This window comes from Macrobrachium rosenbergii, chromosome 28, assembly GCF_040412425.1.
Source record: "Macrobrachium rosenbergii isolate ZJJX-2024 chromosome 28, ASM4041242v1, whole genome shotgun sequence".
NCBI classification, from domain to species: domain Eukaryota; kingdom Metazoa; phylum Arthropoda; class Malacostraca; order Decapoda; family Palaemonidae; genus Macrobrachium; species Macrobrachium rosenbergii.
In genome coordinates this window covers 13,668,899-13,687,500 of record NC_089768.1, presented here as the reverse complement: position 1 = coordinate 13,687,500, position 18,602 = coordinate 13,668,899, and positions in this window count along the sequence as shown.

The window sequence follows — 18,602 nt, the reverse complement described above, 5'->3', positions numbered from 1 at the left end:
CACCCTCCAGTCATCAAACATACCAAATTGCAGCCCTCTAGCTTCAGTAGTTTTTATTTTATTTAAGGTTAAAGTTAGCCATAATGGTGCTTCTGGCAAAGATATAGGATAGACCACCACCAGGCCGTGGTTAAAGTTTCATGGGCCGCGGCTCATACAGCATTATACCAAGATCACCGAAAGATATATCTATTTTCGGTGGCCTTGATTATGCGCTTCAGCGGCTGTACAGAAAACTCGATTGCGCCGCCGAAGAAACTTCGGCTCATTATTTACTTTTTTTTTCCGAACACTGTACTTGAATTCCTCACTCAGTTTCTTATTTAACTGTATGCAGTCATCACTTTGTTCACGAAGCTACACAACCACTCCAAAATTTTCCTTTCAAAATCCTATGATTTTACCATTCCGCCAATTTAAAGTTTTGATACTTCTTCCTGTGCGCATGTATCCAGTGAACTCTCTGCTGACTCAGTGACTCCATCCTTGAATGTTGACTCAGTAACCTATCCTTGAATGTTGACTCAGTGACCCATCCTTGAATGTTGACTCAGTGACCCGTTCTTGAATGTTGACTCGGTGACTCCATCCTTGAATGTTGACTCAGTAACCCATCCTTGAATGTTGACTCAGTGACTCCATCCTTGAATGTTGACTGGGTGACCCGTCCTTGAATGTTGACTCGGTGACTCCATCCTTGAATGTTGACTCAGTGACCCATCCTTGAATGTTGACTCAGTGACCCATCCTTGAATGTTGACTCAGTGACCCATCCTTGAATGTTGACTCAGTGACTCCATCCTTGAATGTTGACTCAGTGACTCCATCCTTGAATGTTGACTCAATGACCCATCCTTGAATGTTGACTCAGTGACTCCATCCTTGAATGTTGACTCAGTGACTCCATCCTTGAATGTTGACTCAGTGACCCATCCTTGAATGTTGACTCAGTGACCCATCCTTGAATGTTGACTCAGTGACGCCATCCTTGAATGTTGACTCAGTGACCCATCCTTGAATGTTGACTCAGTGACCCATCCTTGAATGTTGACTCAGTGACTCCATCCTTGAATGTTGACTCAGTGACCCATCCTTGAATGTTGACTCTGACCCATCCTTGAATGTTGACTCAGTGACCCGTCCTTGAATGTTGACTCAGTGACCCATCCTTGAATGTAGACTCAGTGACTCCATCCTTGAATGTAGACTCAGTTACTCCATCCTTGAATGTTGACTCAGTGACTCCATCCTTGAATGTTGACTCAGTGACCCATCCTTGAATGTTGACTCAGTGACTCCATCCTTGAATGTTGACTCAGTGACCCATCCTTGAATGTTGACTCAGTGACCCATCCTTGAATGTTGACTCAGTAACCCATCCTTGAATGTTGACTCAGTGACTCCATCCTTGAATGTTGACTTAGTGACCCATCCTTGAATGTTGACTCAGTGACCCATCCTTGAATGTTGACTCAGTGACTCCATCCTTGAATGTAGACTCAGTGACTCCATCCTTGAATGTTGACTCAGTGACTCCATCCTTGAATGTTGACTCAGTGCCCCATCCCTGAATGTTGACTCAGTGACTCCATCCTTGAATGTTGACTCAGTGACCCATCCTTGAATGTTGACTCAGTGACCCATCCTTGAATGTTGACTCAGTGACCCATCCTTGAATGTTGACTCAGTGACTCCATCCTTGAATGTTGACTCAGTGACCCATCCTTGAATGTTAACTTAGTGACCCATCCTTGAATGTTGACTCAGTGACTCCATCCTTGAATGTTGACTCAGTGACTCCATCCTTGAATGTTGTCTCAGTGACCCATCCTTGAATGTTGACTCAGTGACTCCATCCTTGAATGTTGACTCAGTGACCCATCCTTGAATGTTGACTCAGTGACCCATCCTTGAATGTTGACTCAGTGACTCCATCCTTGAATGTTGACTCAGTGACCCATCCTGAATGTTGACTCAGTGACTCCATCCTTGAATGTAGACTCAGTGACTCCATCCTTGAATGTTGACTCAGTGACTCCATCCTTGAATGTTGACTCAGTGACCCATCCTTGAATGTTGACTCAGTGACTCCATCCTTGAATGTAGACTCAGTGACTCCATCCTTGAATGTTGACTCAGTGACTCCATCCTTGAATGTTGACTCAGTGACCCATCCTTGAATGTTGACCCTGAGTCCTCAGCATTTGGATCGACTTTATTGCCATTCATCCTGACTCAGTACAAAAGAGTCAGTTCTCTGTTCGCCTTCAAAGCTTAATACTGTCTGAAGTTTTCAGTGAACAACACTCATACAAATTTAAAGCAAAGAAAAAATACCCCGAAGTTCCTTCGGCGCAATCGAATTATCTGTACAGCCACTACAGCGTATAATCAAGGCCACCGAAAATAGAGCTATCTTTCGGTGGTCTATGTATAATGCTGTATGAGACGCGGCCCTTGAAACTTTAACCACGGCCCGGTGGTGGCCTATTCCATATCGTTGCTAGAAGCACGATTATGACTAACTTTAACCTTAAATAAAATCCAAACTGCCGAGGCTAGAGGGTTGCAATTTGGTATGTTTGATGATTGGAGGGTGGATGATCAATATATATACCAATTTGCACCCTTCTAGACGGAAGTTTGGTTTTTGAACTGAACACTTTTGAATCATCGTTTCCTGAGTTTAGTAATTTAAAGAATAGGAAAAGTTTGTTCACAGCAGCCGTTTCTCCGCTGGACAGATTTTCAAGCCTGATTTGTCAACCTGAAACTTGAAGATTGGTGTAATCATAAGCCTGTTATTCATGTTACAGTATAACCGTTTCACTTCCATGATCCAGAAAATAATAATTCGTTGTTGTATTCATGTTTTTAGTTTTCTGTAAAAGAAAACTATTTTGCCGGCTTTGTCTGTCCGTCCGCACTTTATTCTGTCCGCATTTTGCTGTCCGCCCCCAGAGCTTAAAAACTACTGAGGCTAGAGGGCTGCAAATTATTATGTTGATCATCCACCCTCCAATCATCAAACACATAAACTTGTAGCCCTCTATCCTCATTAGCTTTTATTTTATTTAAGGTTAAAGTTAGCCGTAATCGTGCTTGTGGCAACGATATAGGATAGGCCACCACCTGGCCGTGGTTAAAGTTTCATGGGCCGCGTCTCATACAGCATTATACCGAGACCACCGAAAGACAGATCTATTTTCGGAGGCCTTGATTATACGCTGTAGCGGCTGTACAGGAAACTCGATTTCACCGAAAAAACTTCGGCGCATTTTTTGCTTGTTCTTCACGCCCCTTGTAGAGGTAAAAATCCATATTCATAGGGAAATCCTAACATCATGCTGCTTCAATGACCTACTGTTGTTTTTTTACCTAAACTCCACTACGTATATTCTCGGGTTTGGGTAAATACGTAAAGAACAGAAATCATGTGTGCTGGACGTACCTTGAATACAATCGGGTCTAGTTTTTCCTCAATGTCACAACGCTTCGGTGCAGTCACCATACGTATACTCAATATCCGAAGGGGATTTTCCCCCTTAAGGCTTTGTTTTGATTTTATCCCTTCCTATTTACGTCATTGCTCGCGTAATTAAGATGACATGTAGAGCATCCCCATGACATTCACCAAAGGGATTCAAAATCTGAACACGCGTTGTGTTCTGTAATTCGTTCATGCTTCGTTACTGTGTTTCTCTGTGTTCACATTTCTCTGGAATCTGTGAGGAAAGTTTAAAAGAAAATCCAAAAAGGGTAGTAGGAAGGAGGCGACCTACATCCGAAATAAAAAAAAAAAAAAAAAAAAAAAAAATACAAGAACAATAAAAGGGTGCTAGGAGGGAGGCGACCTGCATCCGAAATACAAAAAAAAAAAAAAAAAAAAAACGAATAATAAAAGGGTACTAGGAAGGAGGCGACCTGCATCCGAAATACAAAAAAAAAAACAATAAAAGGGTACTAGGAAGGAGGCGACCTGCATCCGAAATACAAAAAAAGCCAATAAAAGACACTAGGAAGGAGGCGACCTGCATCCGAAATACAAAAAAAAAAAAAAAAAAAATAAAAATAAACAATAAAAGGGTACTAGGAAGGAGGCGACCTGCATCCGAAATACAAAAAAAGCCAATAAAAGACACTAGGAAGGAACCTGCATCCGAAATACAAAAAAAAAAAAAAAAAAAACAATAAAAGGGTAAGGAAGGAGGCGACCTGCATCCGAAATACAAAAAAGCCAATAAAAGACACTAGGAAGGAGGCGACCTGCATCCGAAATACAAAAAAAAAAAAAAAAAAAAAAAAAAACAATAAAAGGGTACTAGGAAGGAGGCGACCTGCATCTGAAATACAAAAAAAGCCAATAAAAGACACTAGGAAGGAGGCGACCTGCATCCGAAATACAAAAAAAAAAAAAAACAATAAAAGGGTACTAGGAAGGAGGCGACCTGCATCCGAAATACAAAAAAAAAAAAAAAAAAAAACCTGCATCCGAAATACAAAAAAAACAATAAAACTAGGAAATAAAAGGGCCAATAAAGACACTAGGAAGGAGGCGACCTGCATCTGAAATACAAAAAAAAAAAAAAAAAACACTAGGAAGGAGGCGACCTGCATCCGAAATACAAAAAGCCAATAAAAAGACACTAGGAAGGAGGCGACCTGCATCCGAAATACAAAAAAAAATAAAAACACTAGGAAGGAGGCGACCTGCATCCGAAATACAAAAAAACAATAAAAGGGTACTAGGAAGGAGGCGACCTGCATCCGAAATACAAAAAGCCAATAAAAGACACTAGGAAAAGACATCCGAAAAAAAAAAAAAAAAGGGTACTAGGAAGGAGGCGACCTGCATCCGAAATACAAAAAAAGCCAAAAAAAAGGAAGGAGGCGACATCCGAAATACAAAAAAGCCAATAAAAGACACTAGGAAGGAGGCGACCTGCATCCGAAATACAAAAAAAAAACAACAAAAAAAACGACCTGCATCCGAAATACAAAAAAAAAAGACACTAGGAAGGAGGCGACCTGCATAGGAAATACATCCGAAATACAAAAAAACAATAAAAGGGTACTAGGAAGGAGGCGACCTGCATCCGAAATACAAAAAAAAAGCCAATAAAGAAAAAAAAAAAAAAAAAAACAATAAAGGGTACTAGGAAGGAGGCGACCTGCATCCGAAATCCAATAAAGAAATACAAAAAAAAAAAAAAAAAAAAAAAAAAAAGGGTACTAGGAAGGAGGCGACCTGCATCCGAAATACAAAAAAAGCCAATAAAAGACACTAGGAAGGAGGCGACCTGCATCCGAAATACAAAAAGCCAAAAAAAAAAAAAAAATAAAAAAAACAATAAAGGGTACTAGGAAGGAGGCGACCTGCATCCGAAATACAAAAAAAGCCAATAAAAGACACTAGGAAGGAGGCGACCTGCATCCGAAAAAAAAAAAAAAAAAAAGGAGGCGACCTGCATAAAAGGGTAAAAAAAACAATAAAAGGGTACTAGGAAGGAGGCGACCTGCATCCGAAATACAAAAAAAGCCAATAAAAGACACTAGGAAGGAGGCGACCTGCATCCGAAATACAAAAAAAAAACAATAAAAGGGTACTAGGAAGGAGGCGACCTGCATCCGAAATACAAAAAAAAACAATAAATCTAGGAAGGAGGCGACCTGCATCCGAAATACAAAAAAAGACAATAAAAGACACTAGGAAGGAGGCGACCTGCATCCGAAATAAAAAAAAAAAAAAACAATAAAAGGGTACTAGGAAAGGCGACCTGCATCCGAAATACAAAAAAGCCAATAAAAAGACACTAGGAAGGAGGCGACCTGCATCCGAAATACAAAAAAACAATAAAAGGTACTAGGAAGGAGGCGACCTGCATCCGAAATACAAAAAAGCCAAAAAACACTAGGAAACCTGCATCCGAAATAAAAAAAAAACAATAAAAGGGTACTAGGAAGGAGGCGACCTGCATCCGAAATACAAAAAAAGCCAATAAAAGACACGAGGAAGGAGGCGACCTGCATCCGAAATAAAAAAAAAAACAAAAAAAACAATAAAAGCCAATAAAAGACATTAGGAAGGAGGCGACCTGCATCCGAAAAAAAAAAAAAAGGGTACTAGGAAAGCGACCTGCATCCGAAATACAAAAAAAAGCCAATAAAAGACACTAGGAAGGAGGCGACCTGCATCCGAAATACAAAAAAAGCCAATAAAAGACACTAGGAAGGAGGCGACCTGCATCCGAAAAAAAAAAAAAAAAGGGTACTAGGAAGGAGGCGACCTGCATCCGAAATACAAAAAAAAAGCCAATAAAAGACACTAGGAAGGAGGCGACCTGCATCCGAAATACAAAAAAGCCAATAAAAAGACACTAGGAAGGAGGCGACCTGCATCCGAAAAAAAAAAAAAAAAAGGGTACTAGGAAGGAGGCGACCTGCATCCGAAATAAAAAAAGCCAATAAAAGACACTAGGAAGGAGGCGACCTGCATCCGAAATACAAAAAGCCAATAAAAGACACTAGGAAGGAGGCGACCTGCATCCGAAAAAAAAAAAAAAAAAAAAAAAGGGTACTAGGAAGGAGGCGACCTGCATCCGAAATACAAAAAAGCCAAAAAAGACACTAGGAAAGGCGACCTGCATCCGAAATACAAAAAAGCCAATAAAAGACACTAGGAAGGAGGCGACCTGCATCCGAAATACAAAAAAAAAACAATAAAAGGGTACTAGGAAGGAGGCGACCTGCATCCGAAATACAAAAAAAGCCAATAAAAGACACTAGGAAGGAGGCGACCTGCATCCGAAAAAAAAAAAAAAAAAGGGTACTAGGAAGGAGGCGACCTGCATCCGAAATACAAAAAAAGCCAATAAAAGACACTAGGAAGGAGGCGACCTGCATCCGAAATACAAAAAAAGCCAATAAAAGACACTAGGAAGGAGGCGACCTGCATCCGAAATACAAAAAAAAAAACAATAAAAAAGGGTACTAGGAAAAAAAAAAAAAAATACAAAAAGCCAATAAAAGACACTAGGAAGGAGGCGACCTGCATCCGAAATACAAAAAAAAAAAAAAAACAATAAAAGGGTACTAGGAAGGAGGCGACCTGCATCCGAAATACAAAAAAAAAAAAAAAAAAAAAAAAAAACAATCCGAAATACAAAAAGACAATAAAAGACACTAGGAAGGAGGCGACCTGCATCCGAAATACAAAAAAAACAAAAGGGTACTAGGAAAAGCATCCGAAATAAAAGATAAAAGACACTAGGAAGGAGGCGACCTGCATCCGAAATACAAAAAAAAACAATAAAAGGGTACTAGAAGGAAAGGCGACCTGCATCCGAAATACAAAAAAAAACAATAAAAGGGTACTAGGAAGGAGGCGACCTGCATCCGAAATACAAAAAAAGCCAATAAAAGACACTAGGAAGGAGGCGACCTGCATCCGAAAAAAAAAAAAAATAAAAGGGTACTAGGAAGGAGGCGACCTGCATCCGAAATACAAAAAAAAGCCAATAAAAGACACTAGGAAGGAGGCGACCTGCATCCGAAAAAAAAAAAAAAAAAAGGGTACTAGGAAGGAGGCGACCTGCATCCGAAATACAAAAAAAGCCAATAAAAGACACTAGGAAGGAGGCGACCTGCATCCGAAATACAAAAAAAAGCCAATAAAAGACACTAGGAAGGAGGCGACCTGCATCCGAAATACAAAAAAAAAAAACAATAAAAGGGTACTAGGAAGGAGGCGACCTGCATCCGAAATACAAAAAAAGCCAATAAAAGACACTAGGAAGGAGGCGACCTGCATCCGAAATACAAAAAAAAAAAAAAAACAACAATGAAAGGGTACTAAGAAGGAGGCGACCTGCATCCGAAATACAAAAAAAAAAAAAAAAAATCAAGAACAATGTGGTAAAAAACCAGTTATGACGAAACGGCGGAAACCAAACAGTAATGGAATTCCATAACAACTACTCGCTCCTTTGACAAGGCCACAACAAGAGCACAACTACAGAACAACACCTGACATGGTTGTATCTTGATGCCGAGGTTTTTTTTATAATTTCTATTATTATTTTCGGCCTTATGTGTTATCTATTGTAGTCCTTTTCCTAGATATCCGAATTATGCTTAATGAATAACTATATTTGAGGTTAAAATATGTTGATATCATTGAGTGTTATTAAAGAGACACCATGAACGTAAAAATGTGAACGTATAAATAGTGGAAAATGCGAAACGACAGAGGTAAGACGTATGATGTTAGTCAACCTATGAATCAAATACACTAGCGGATCCTGGGGGTGGGGACCTGGGTACGTGCCCCCGCACCCATGAAAAATAATGACAAAAAAATAATATTAAAAATTTAGATAATAATAACATAAATAAGGAATATAAAAATGGGAAGAAAGTAAAAAATCTATTAAGGAAATAGTAAAATTTTGAGAAAAAAAATAATAACAATTACATATGTATATATATATATTATATATGTATATATACATACATATATACTGTATATATATGTGTGTGTATGTATGTATAATATGAAAATAGGTGCCCCCATGAAATTTTTCTAGTTCCGCTAGTGATCAAATAGGTCAGTTTATGAATAAAATTGGTTCATTAATTACTCTTCGATGACAAATAAACTAGTTTTCCAAGCTGTATTTGGCCTTGAATGGTAGCTATCAAAACCTGAAGATAAGGAGAATAAACTAACAATATCTTTTTTATTTGTTGAACATCTCAGTAACAAAAAGTTATTTATTTACCATAAACAAAAAAAATAGTATTTCTATAGGGTTTCCTCGTTAACATATATGAACTGTATTTCTGTGAATACTTATCACTTTGGCCTTGGTACTGCAAGTGATACTATGCAGATGTAATTCTGTGAAATGTTAATAATTCTATTTATTTCGAATTTTTATTATATATTTGTAAAATCTAAAGGTGGGGGGGGGAGATTTACTATATTCACAGAGCATTTACTGGGTCTGTATAGATATGGAAACAGCTATCATCTAAATGCAAAATACCAATAAAACATTATTCAGAGTTTTCCATTGTTACATTTGTTCAGAATAACTTTTTATAAGGAACAATGAGAATTAAAAAGTTACAAAAACCGATGAATTTTGAAAACATGAACACGCAAAAAACAGACATTCCGTAATAATTAAATACTTTGTTATTAGGTATAATCTTCAGCTTTGACAAAGAAACATTAAATGTTTATCACTTAATTTTGAAATGTGTAGAAATATGTGATTTCATCACTGCTCTGCAACATCTACAATGATATTGCAACAAATAATACTCTCTCTCTCTCTCTCTCTCTCTCTCTCTCTCTCTCTCTCTCTCTCTCCTTATGCATCTCCCTTAAAGGAAGAGGAAACTTTCAGTCAATCTTACATATGCATAAAGAATGCGAAAAAAATCAGGAAATAAATTTGTGAGAATGACTTTGCTTGAATTGCGCGTGCGTAATTGAGGAAGCAGACAAATATACTTACATTATATGTATGTATATATGTGTGTGTGTATGTCTGTAAGTGTATTTATATATACATATATACTGTATATATGTATGTATGTATATAAGTATATGTATATATATATATATATATATATATATATATATATATATATATATATATATATATATATATATATATATATATATATATATTCATGAAGCTACAAATGTCGTTTAATATCAAATTCACGCTACCTCAGTATCTCCGATGGAGAATTATCACCGAAGAGGAATTTATATAAGTGATAAATGAACAGGTACCGATGGAGAATGACATATCACCAGCGAATGGGTCCATGTCAATGGGTCCATGTCAGGGTTCGTCCCAGTGGTACCTGTTCATTTATCACTTATATAAATTTCCTTCGGTGATAATTCTCCAACGGAGATACTCGAGGTAGCGTGAATTTGATATTAAACGACATTTGTAGCTTCATGATTGTATATAAATCACGGTGTGATAAAAATTTATATATATATATATATATATATATATATATATATATATATATACATATATATATATATACATATATGCATATATATATATACATACATACAGTATATACATACATATATATATATATACATATATACACATACAGTGAATTACCCTGTTTCCCTTAATTAATTCTTGTCCATCTGTCCCTGACAAAGGATCTACTACTGACAGAGAAACTAAATTTGTTGAAGAGTTAACATTCTACTTCTTGACCGAACATCACCATCTCTAGAATCAGTCGCAAAAAGTTTGCTCTTGAAGAGCAGCTGAGTTGATATTTAGTAATTAATTCCAATTTTATTCTGTATTGATTTTAAAGCTCTAGGAGGATAGCAGTCAGAGAAATCAGTCAATTACTTTGGAGTGTACTTTCATGTTAACTGTTTTCAGTCTATCGCTACTAGAAATTTATTAACTAGAAATTTATTCTATGTATCTTAAACGAGCAAAAACTCCGTGACTCTGTTGTATATATAGAATTCTGTGTGAATTTTATTCCTCTGAGACGAAGTTAGTATGTGAATTTTATAAAATCAAATGAACTGCGAATGATTTTCACGACAATAGAAAAGGCCAGTGGTATATTTTACGAGTTGAAATATCATTTCGGCCACGATAAAGGAAAAGGCTATTGACTACCGTATTGTTGACAAAAATAAATCGCTGGATATTAAATGATACTGCGTTTAGTCTTCTTCATTTCATTTTTGTCGTGAAATCGAAGTAAAGGTAATTACAGTAGAGTCAGGATATCATTCAGTCCCCTCCTACTTGCATATTATTATTATTATTATTCATTAGATGAAACCTTTCATATGGAACAACCCCACCAAAGGGGCAATTGACTTGAAATCCAAGTTTCCAAAGTCGGGATATCATTCAGTCCCTCCCACTTGCATATTTTTCTCTTATTATTATTATTATTATTATTATTATTATTATTATTATTATTATTATTATTATTATTATTATTCATTAGATGAAACCTATTCATATGGAACAAGCCCAACAAAGGGGCCAGTGACTTGAAATTCAGGCTTCCAAAGAATATTAAGGTGTTCATTAGGAAGAAGTAAGAGGAAGTAAAGGGACAACAGAAAGAAGAGATCCCACTTATTAAAAAAGAATAAAAGAATTAACAAATAGATAAATAGATAAAAATGTATCAAAATTCAAGATGTCTTACGTGTTTTTGAGACAAAAAACCAGTATATTGTCGATTCATCAAAGTGACTTGGCCCTCCCACTGGTTATATCAAGATTTGCCGGGCTTCGGTAGGATCTAACCATGTAAATCCGTATGATTCATCTTTTGTAAGTAGTTGACATGCTGCCTCACACTGTTCAGGTCTGTGTTTAATTGTCATCAACCTTTCCACATCTTGCCATCAGTAATTATTTTCTACTTTCGTTTATTTTGCGTATGTTTGTTTTTTTATTCCTCTTTTTATTAATAATCTGACTGCATTTTCACCATTCTCTGTTTATTGTAGTGACAAAGTATATTTTGTTATTCTTTTACGCTTCTTCTCTTTGCGTGAGAGACTTATCAATTAATATTACTATTGCAATGACTGGTTAATTAAGTGGGTATTGTGGTACAAACAAAGCCAAGATGCCAGAAAGTGTAACTGCGGGGAAATCATTCTTGAGGTAGCAGCTTTTTTTTTTTTTTTTTTTCCTACACAGAACTGAATCTCGTTGCCGAGCTGGTAAAGGAACTTTTGTTTTTAGGAAACTTGGAGACTGGACAAACAGTAATTGATCTAGCTTAAAGTCCCAGGTCTAATTAACAAATGCAAATACTAAGCACCAACATTAATTTCACAGCGAGGAACATTTTCAAGGTTGCTTCCTTGTTTTACGTAAAGACTCGATGGGTCGGTGACATCACAAGCGCACACACACACACACACACACACACACACACACACACACACACACACACATATATATATATATATATATATATATATATATATATATATATATATATATATATATATATATAAAGTAGTAAATATATCTACATATATACATATACTGTATATTTGTCAGTCGACACATGATAATTTTAAACTTTCAATCCTTAAGTTTTAGTCAGTATCGAATTTGTAACTTATAACAAGAGGTATCTGGATCTGACTCCAATTTTATGTAATATTTTCATTTTTATGTAGAGTCCACAAAGGAACTAAGTGTTGCGTACAGAATATAAGGAATTTATTGGTATTTCAGATATTTGAGTAAAGAATTGAATTAAACGCCTTTGTTACATCTATTTTAACTTTTGACACTTTTCACCATTTCCCTTTATTTTTCAAAGAAACGCAGAGGATATAAGCATAACTGCAAAACATTACCGCTTATGTGGACCGTAAAAGCCATTTTCTGCTTTAACTCACCCTTTGCCAATGACAAACGAAGGACTTTTAACACGGGAAGTCCTTTTTGTGGCTTGTGAGCAGAGGAAATTACCGTATGTTGAAGTCATAAGGTATATCAGCTGTATATGAAAAGGAATTGTTGCCATAAGTACAATTGACAGCAGTGAAGAGAGTTTTAATTATGATTTGAAGGTCTGAAAGGGGCAGAGTATTCAATGCTGCACTGACGAGAGCCATGCGAAGTAAGGAATCATTTGTGCAATTTGTACAACTACTAAAAAGTGTTCTTAGCTTGTGGCTGGTCCGCTGGTATGGTGGTTAGTGTCGTGGCATACCAGTCAGATGTCACGGGTTCGCGTCTCTCCCAGGGCGATGAAAAATGACTGGCTCTGTATCATGATCAGTTACTGCTGCAGTGTGGGGTCTGCGATGGGGGGCTGAAACCAACATTCTTTGGAAGCTGGAATTTCTAGTCAGTGCCCCCTGTGTGCTTGTTCCATGTGAACAGGTTTCAGCTACTAAAATAATAATAATAATAATATAATAGTAATAATAATAAAAATAATAATAATTATAATAAGGGGGGAAAAAGTTGCTTTAAAAGAGGAATGCCAGCTTCTAGATCAAAAATGTCAGGCAGAATACGAGCAGAGTAACTGGTATTGATGAAGAGAAAATAGTTTCCTGGGAAGTCTTCAGGTATTAGTGCTGTTAGATATACCTTCCAGATAGACTTGTTACTGATGAAATTGCTGTGAGTTTTCCACCACAGAAATGGGTGGTATTGTAGAGACGCTGATGAAGCAGTCTTTATACTTTCCCAGTGGCATAAGTAATTAGATTGTTTCCCCCTCATGGATTGATTGCATTAGCAATTAAAAACTTCAAGGCAAAAACTTGAAATACATTACTTTTGCAAAAACGGCATTCACTTCTTTCAAATTATATGCCGCTCAGCAGCCTATTATCTTCCATGCTTTCCACTTGACTGGCCCATCTCCTCATGCCTCCCAAACTGGCAAATTGTGCATTCTTTCGAACAACCTATCGTCTGACATTCTTTCTGTGTCTGAAAACACTAAACCATGCTTCTCACATATGCAAAACTTTTCACCACTTCTTCCAATTATCTCTGTTTTTTTAATCCTTTTAGTCCTTCTTCCACCACGTGTACTCTACAGACATTTCACATCTGAAGTTTCAAACTTTCTTCTTTCAGTCTTATTCATACTCCATACTATATTTTTATAGGGGAGAGTGGCTCATCATTCCCTACATACGTTACTAACCTGGCTTCTACTGGCACTCCATTGGTTGGTTTCTTTGCTTCCCTTGGTCTGTGACACACCTTTTCCTCTCACCTTACCATCTTCCATTACATTTGCTGTAAAGATTAAACAGTTCCATTAAACATAGCATATTCTCGTCTCAGAGGTTTTCTTACACCAAACCAGTCACTCCCATGACTACATATTCTAATACATGTTTCCCTTTTGTCATAAAAATGTTAAAACTCAGTAAATCATCTTCTACAATGTACATCTTCAGTGGCCCCCCACATTGCCTCTCTGTCAGTTCTGTCATAATCTTTTCCTGTGTCCATGTATGTATTATACATGGACTCTCAGACTTCTCACAAAAAAGTTTCATGGTAGTCATTTAATCTAATCATCCACTTCCTTCTTTAAGCCTACACTGCTCTTCCCTATGAATATTTCTGTTGTTATCAGTCCTCGTCAAAATGCAACCATGCACCTTACTTGGAATGCTAGGTAAAGCTGTGTCCCTATAATTCCTTTAGTCACGTTTGTCCTCTGTACCATTATACAGAGGAGCACCTATTGCTCTCACCCATTCCTTTGTAACCTTTCCTTCATCCAGAAATACCTTAAACACCCTGGCAAGCCACCCAATCACATTTTCACCATGCACCACAGTATCTCGCTTATAATTCCATTGACGTTGTTGTCTTTCCATTCTTCAACCCCTTAAGTTGATGTCGTTCCATCCTTAAGAGTCAATTCCAAAAACTTTCTCAAGCTCAGACCAACTCCTTCAACTCTGGCATCATTCAGTTCTACCTCTTTTAGCCTCCACATTTAACACTGCAGCAACTACATCAACCCTCAGCTGCACTCTTCAGACAGTAGCCATTCATTCGTATCTTTAATTCCTAGGCCCATTTGCTTATTAACCACGCCCTACCTTTACTCCAATATATGTCATCCTCTTCTTTACAGAATAATTGGTCAAGCTCCCCACTCTATTCTGGTTTCTTTTACGCTCACTTTCTTTTTGACTACATTAACCATCCTCTCGTCTGTTTGCGCATGTTCTTTTCTTCTCTCCTGCAACTGCGTCCTCAGTGATCTATTTCTTTTATCTCACTAAACCTGTCATTCCTTAAATCCTGCACCTACTGGCTTACTCCCTCTTCCTGCCATCCTATACCTAGAGACATCCTGATGACTATATAACCCCAACAACGAATTTTGCATTTTTAATCTGGTTTTTTCCTTTAATTATATTCAGATCCACATTTTCATCCGACTCTCATCAACTAGGGCTTCTAATCATCTTTCCTCTCCTACTCTTGCCATCTCATCCATCAACTTACATACATGCATACATAAACAAGCTTTTTGGATATATATATATATATATATATATATATATATATATATATATATATATATATATATATATATATATATATATACACACACACACAGTAGGTTCGATCTTGGCCGGGCCACATGTAGTTATCAATTTTAATTTCCTTTGAGTGTGTGTATGTGTGTGTATGTCCCTAAAAATTCATAACTGACTAAGTTTTACAAACATGCCAATCAGCTATCATGGTGAATTTACACTGATATCAATTCTAAGTACAACACGAGAATTCAACAAGACTATGTACAGCAGAATAAATATCAGTTTATATTGTACTTCTCTGGATAGCCGAGTGGTCTAAGTCGGCTGACTGTCGCTGTATGTAACCCACGGCCCTGCTTTCTTAGTACCATATGTAAGCCCTTTACCAGTTTGTCCGAAATATTTCTAGTCAAGTTCAGTACATGATCACGTCGATACAATCGCTACTTCATTTCCAATGAATTAATCAGTAACAAATTTTTAAGCTTTTCCTTAGTTAATAGACTTCGTTTATTTTAAGTTATTTTCGTAAATTCTGAACAAAAATGAAACTTACACAAAATATTTTGAGCCTACTCTATCATTCAAAACTCTCTACTTCATTTTAGTTTACGCGTCAAAAACCTGACAAAGTTGCACATCTACGGTTTGTCGGCTGCATACTGGAGTTGCAATTCAAGTCACGTGATCTGATATAGACTTGGAACAAAGGTTGGAAAGTTACTTTAAATCCCACAAGTGAAACTTCTATGTTTTTCGTGCACGAGAAACATCCAAAAACGACAACTTACAATAATCACTATCTTCTTCCATTGTAAGATTGATGTAAATACCATATGATTTTGATTGCCTAGATAAAACCCATGACCTCAGTTGCAGGCCAAAGGCCGGATATGTCATGGCGTAGGAATCGAATAACTTAATCATGAGTAATTTTATATATATATATATATATATATATATATATATATATATATATATATATATATATATATATATATATATATACATATATATATATATATATATATATATATATATATATATATATATATATATATATATATATATATATATATATATATATATATATATATATATATATATATATATATATATATATATATATATATATATATATATATATATATATATATATATATACAGGGTATTTCGAAATTAGAGCACCCCCTCTACTGCATAAACTAAAATTGATATGGACAATAACAAAAGTAATTCAGAAGAGGTATTTATTTAAGTTTCTCTCTGAGTATTTAATATTTTGTGTGGCCTCCATCTGCCTGTACCACAGCCTGCATTCTTGAGGGGTATGATTTCAGCAAATCACAAAAAAGCTGAGACTCAAACCATTTCCCTGAGCATTTCGGTCACCTCTCTTTGCAGGTCGTCAAGGCTTGGTATACCATCATAGTTCACTGTGCGCACTTCAACACGATCCTTTAAGATACTACCAATGTTTTCACACACATTAAGGTCAGGGGAGCTACCTGGAAATTCACTTGACGAGAAGCAATCGATACCACTGTTTTGAAGCAGCTCCTACGTCTGAAGAGCCTTCAAACATGTTGCCTTATCATGCAAAAATGTGACTTCTTCAACGGATAATGCATTTTCAGGATCTTTGAGGAAATGAAATACTCCACCAGAAAGCACAGTTTCTCTGAAGTATTCGCCATTCCATGACTGTCCTTTTTCTTTGATGATCCACATTAACTGTTTGGCTGTGAAACAGAGAAAAATTCCCAAACATTCAGGAAATTTCTCAACTTGGCAATAGCACACGTCATCGCGTATATCATCCAACTTTGCAGCCCAAATGATGTAATTTTTATGACTTGGCTTTCTGACTCTGTAAATGAAGAATTCATCTGATGCAGCAAAATGGAGAAAGTCAGCTTCATCCCAATCTTTAAGAAATGAACCACAAAACCATGCACGGTCTTCTCTCTGTTGCTGAGTGATGTTGGGCTTACTGATAACATGAAATGGCTTGATACCAGATTTTTTCAACTCACGATATACAGCACTATAACTTCTCTTCTTTCCCCTTTTTGTTTCTAGTTCAAGCGCCAATTTACTTAAAGACTTTCTTGGTCTACCCACTGCCTCAGCTATGATGTCTTTTGACTCCTGAGAAAGGACTTCAGGCCTTCCAAGATTGTCACTCTTTTTGCGATGACAGTCATATGGATTTTTGTTCCAGTTTCTTTTAACGAGGGATTCATCTATTTTAATGTATTTAGCTATCCAGGAATGTGAAATGAAGGATGGGCCAGCACCCCTGGCCTCACTAAAGGTTATAGCCTGTATTCGGTCAATCCATCTCATTTCCTCCAAGTCGTTAGCCTTGGCTGTATCTAACTCCATCACTAAGTCTGAAAATACAAGAAATGTAAAATGAAAAATAGCTTAATAGAAACTTAAAATAATGTACTTGGAGATAGGCTATAGCAGAAAACTTCATAACTTTCCATTTGTTCTACGGAGGGCGGCCTCTAATTTCAAAACACCTGGTATATATATATATATATATATATATATATATATATATATATATATATATATATATATATATATATATATATATATATATATGTGTGTGTGTGTGTGTGTGTGTGTGTGTACATATATGTGTGCATATATATATGTATATTTATATATAAATAATATGTATATATATAGATATATCTGTGTTCATACGTGTGCATAAATGTACATATACTGTATATATATATATATATATATATATATATATATATATATATATATATATATATATATATATATATATATATATATATATATATTATATATATTATACTGTATATGTGTATGTATGTATATATATACATATATATATATATATATATATATATATATATATATATATATATATATATATATATATTATAACTTGCTCTACCTCAGTAACATATATGAAAATATATTATTTCCGAGGTAGAGCGAATTGATATTAAAGGACGTTTGTAGCTTACTGGTTGTATATGAATCACGGTGATGTGATAAAAGTCATATATATATATATATATATATATATATATATATATATATATATATATATATATATATATATATATATATATATATATATATATATATATATATATATATATATATATATATATATATATACTTCTTCATGTGTGTTTATACTCGTGTATATATGCTTTTGGTCCTCTATGCGTAAGATTCATAGAACATTCTCTGTCACTGGAAATTATTAATTTAAAAAAAACGTGAAATATTAAATATTTTTTACTTCTGAGATAGTCTCGGGGGCAACGCTGGGAAAACGACTTTGAATCTTCTCGCTGATTGTTTGATGAGGGGTAGCGATACCGTTCTCTCTGCCAGGCAAATACACCCCGTATGACTCAGGCCACAGAGTTGATTGTCGCTTGAGAGGTCTTGCCTAAAAATGTCTGCAATCCCCGTGTACCTGGCAACTGGCGATTGAGTCCTTGCTATA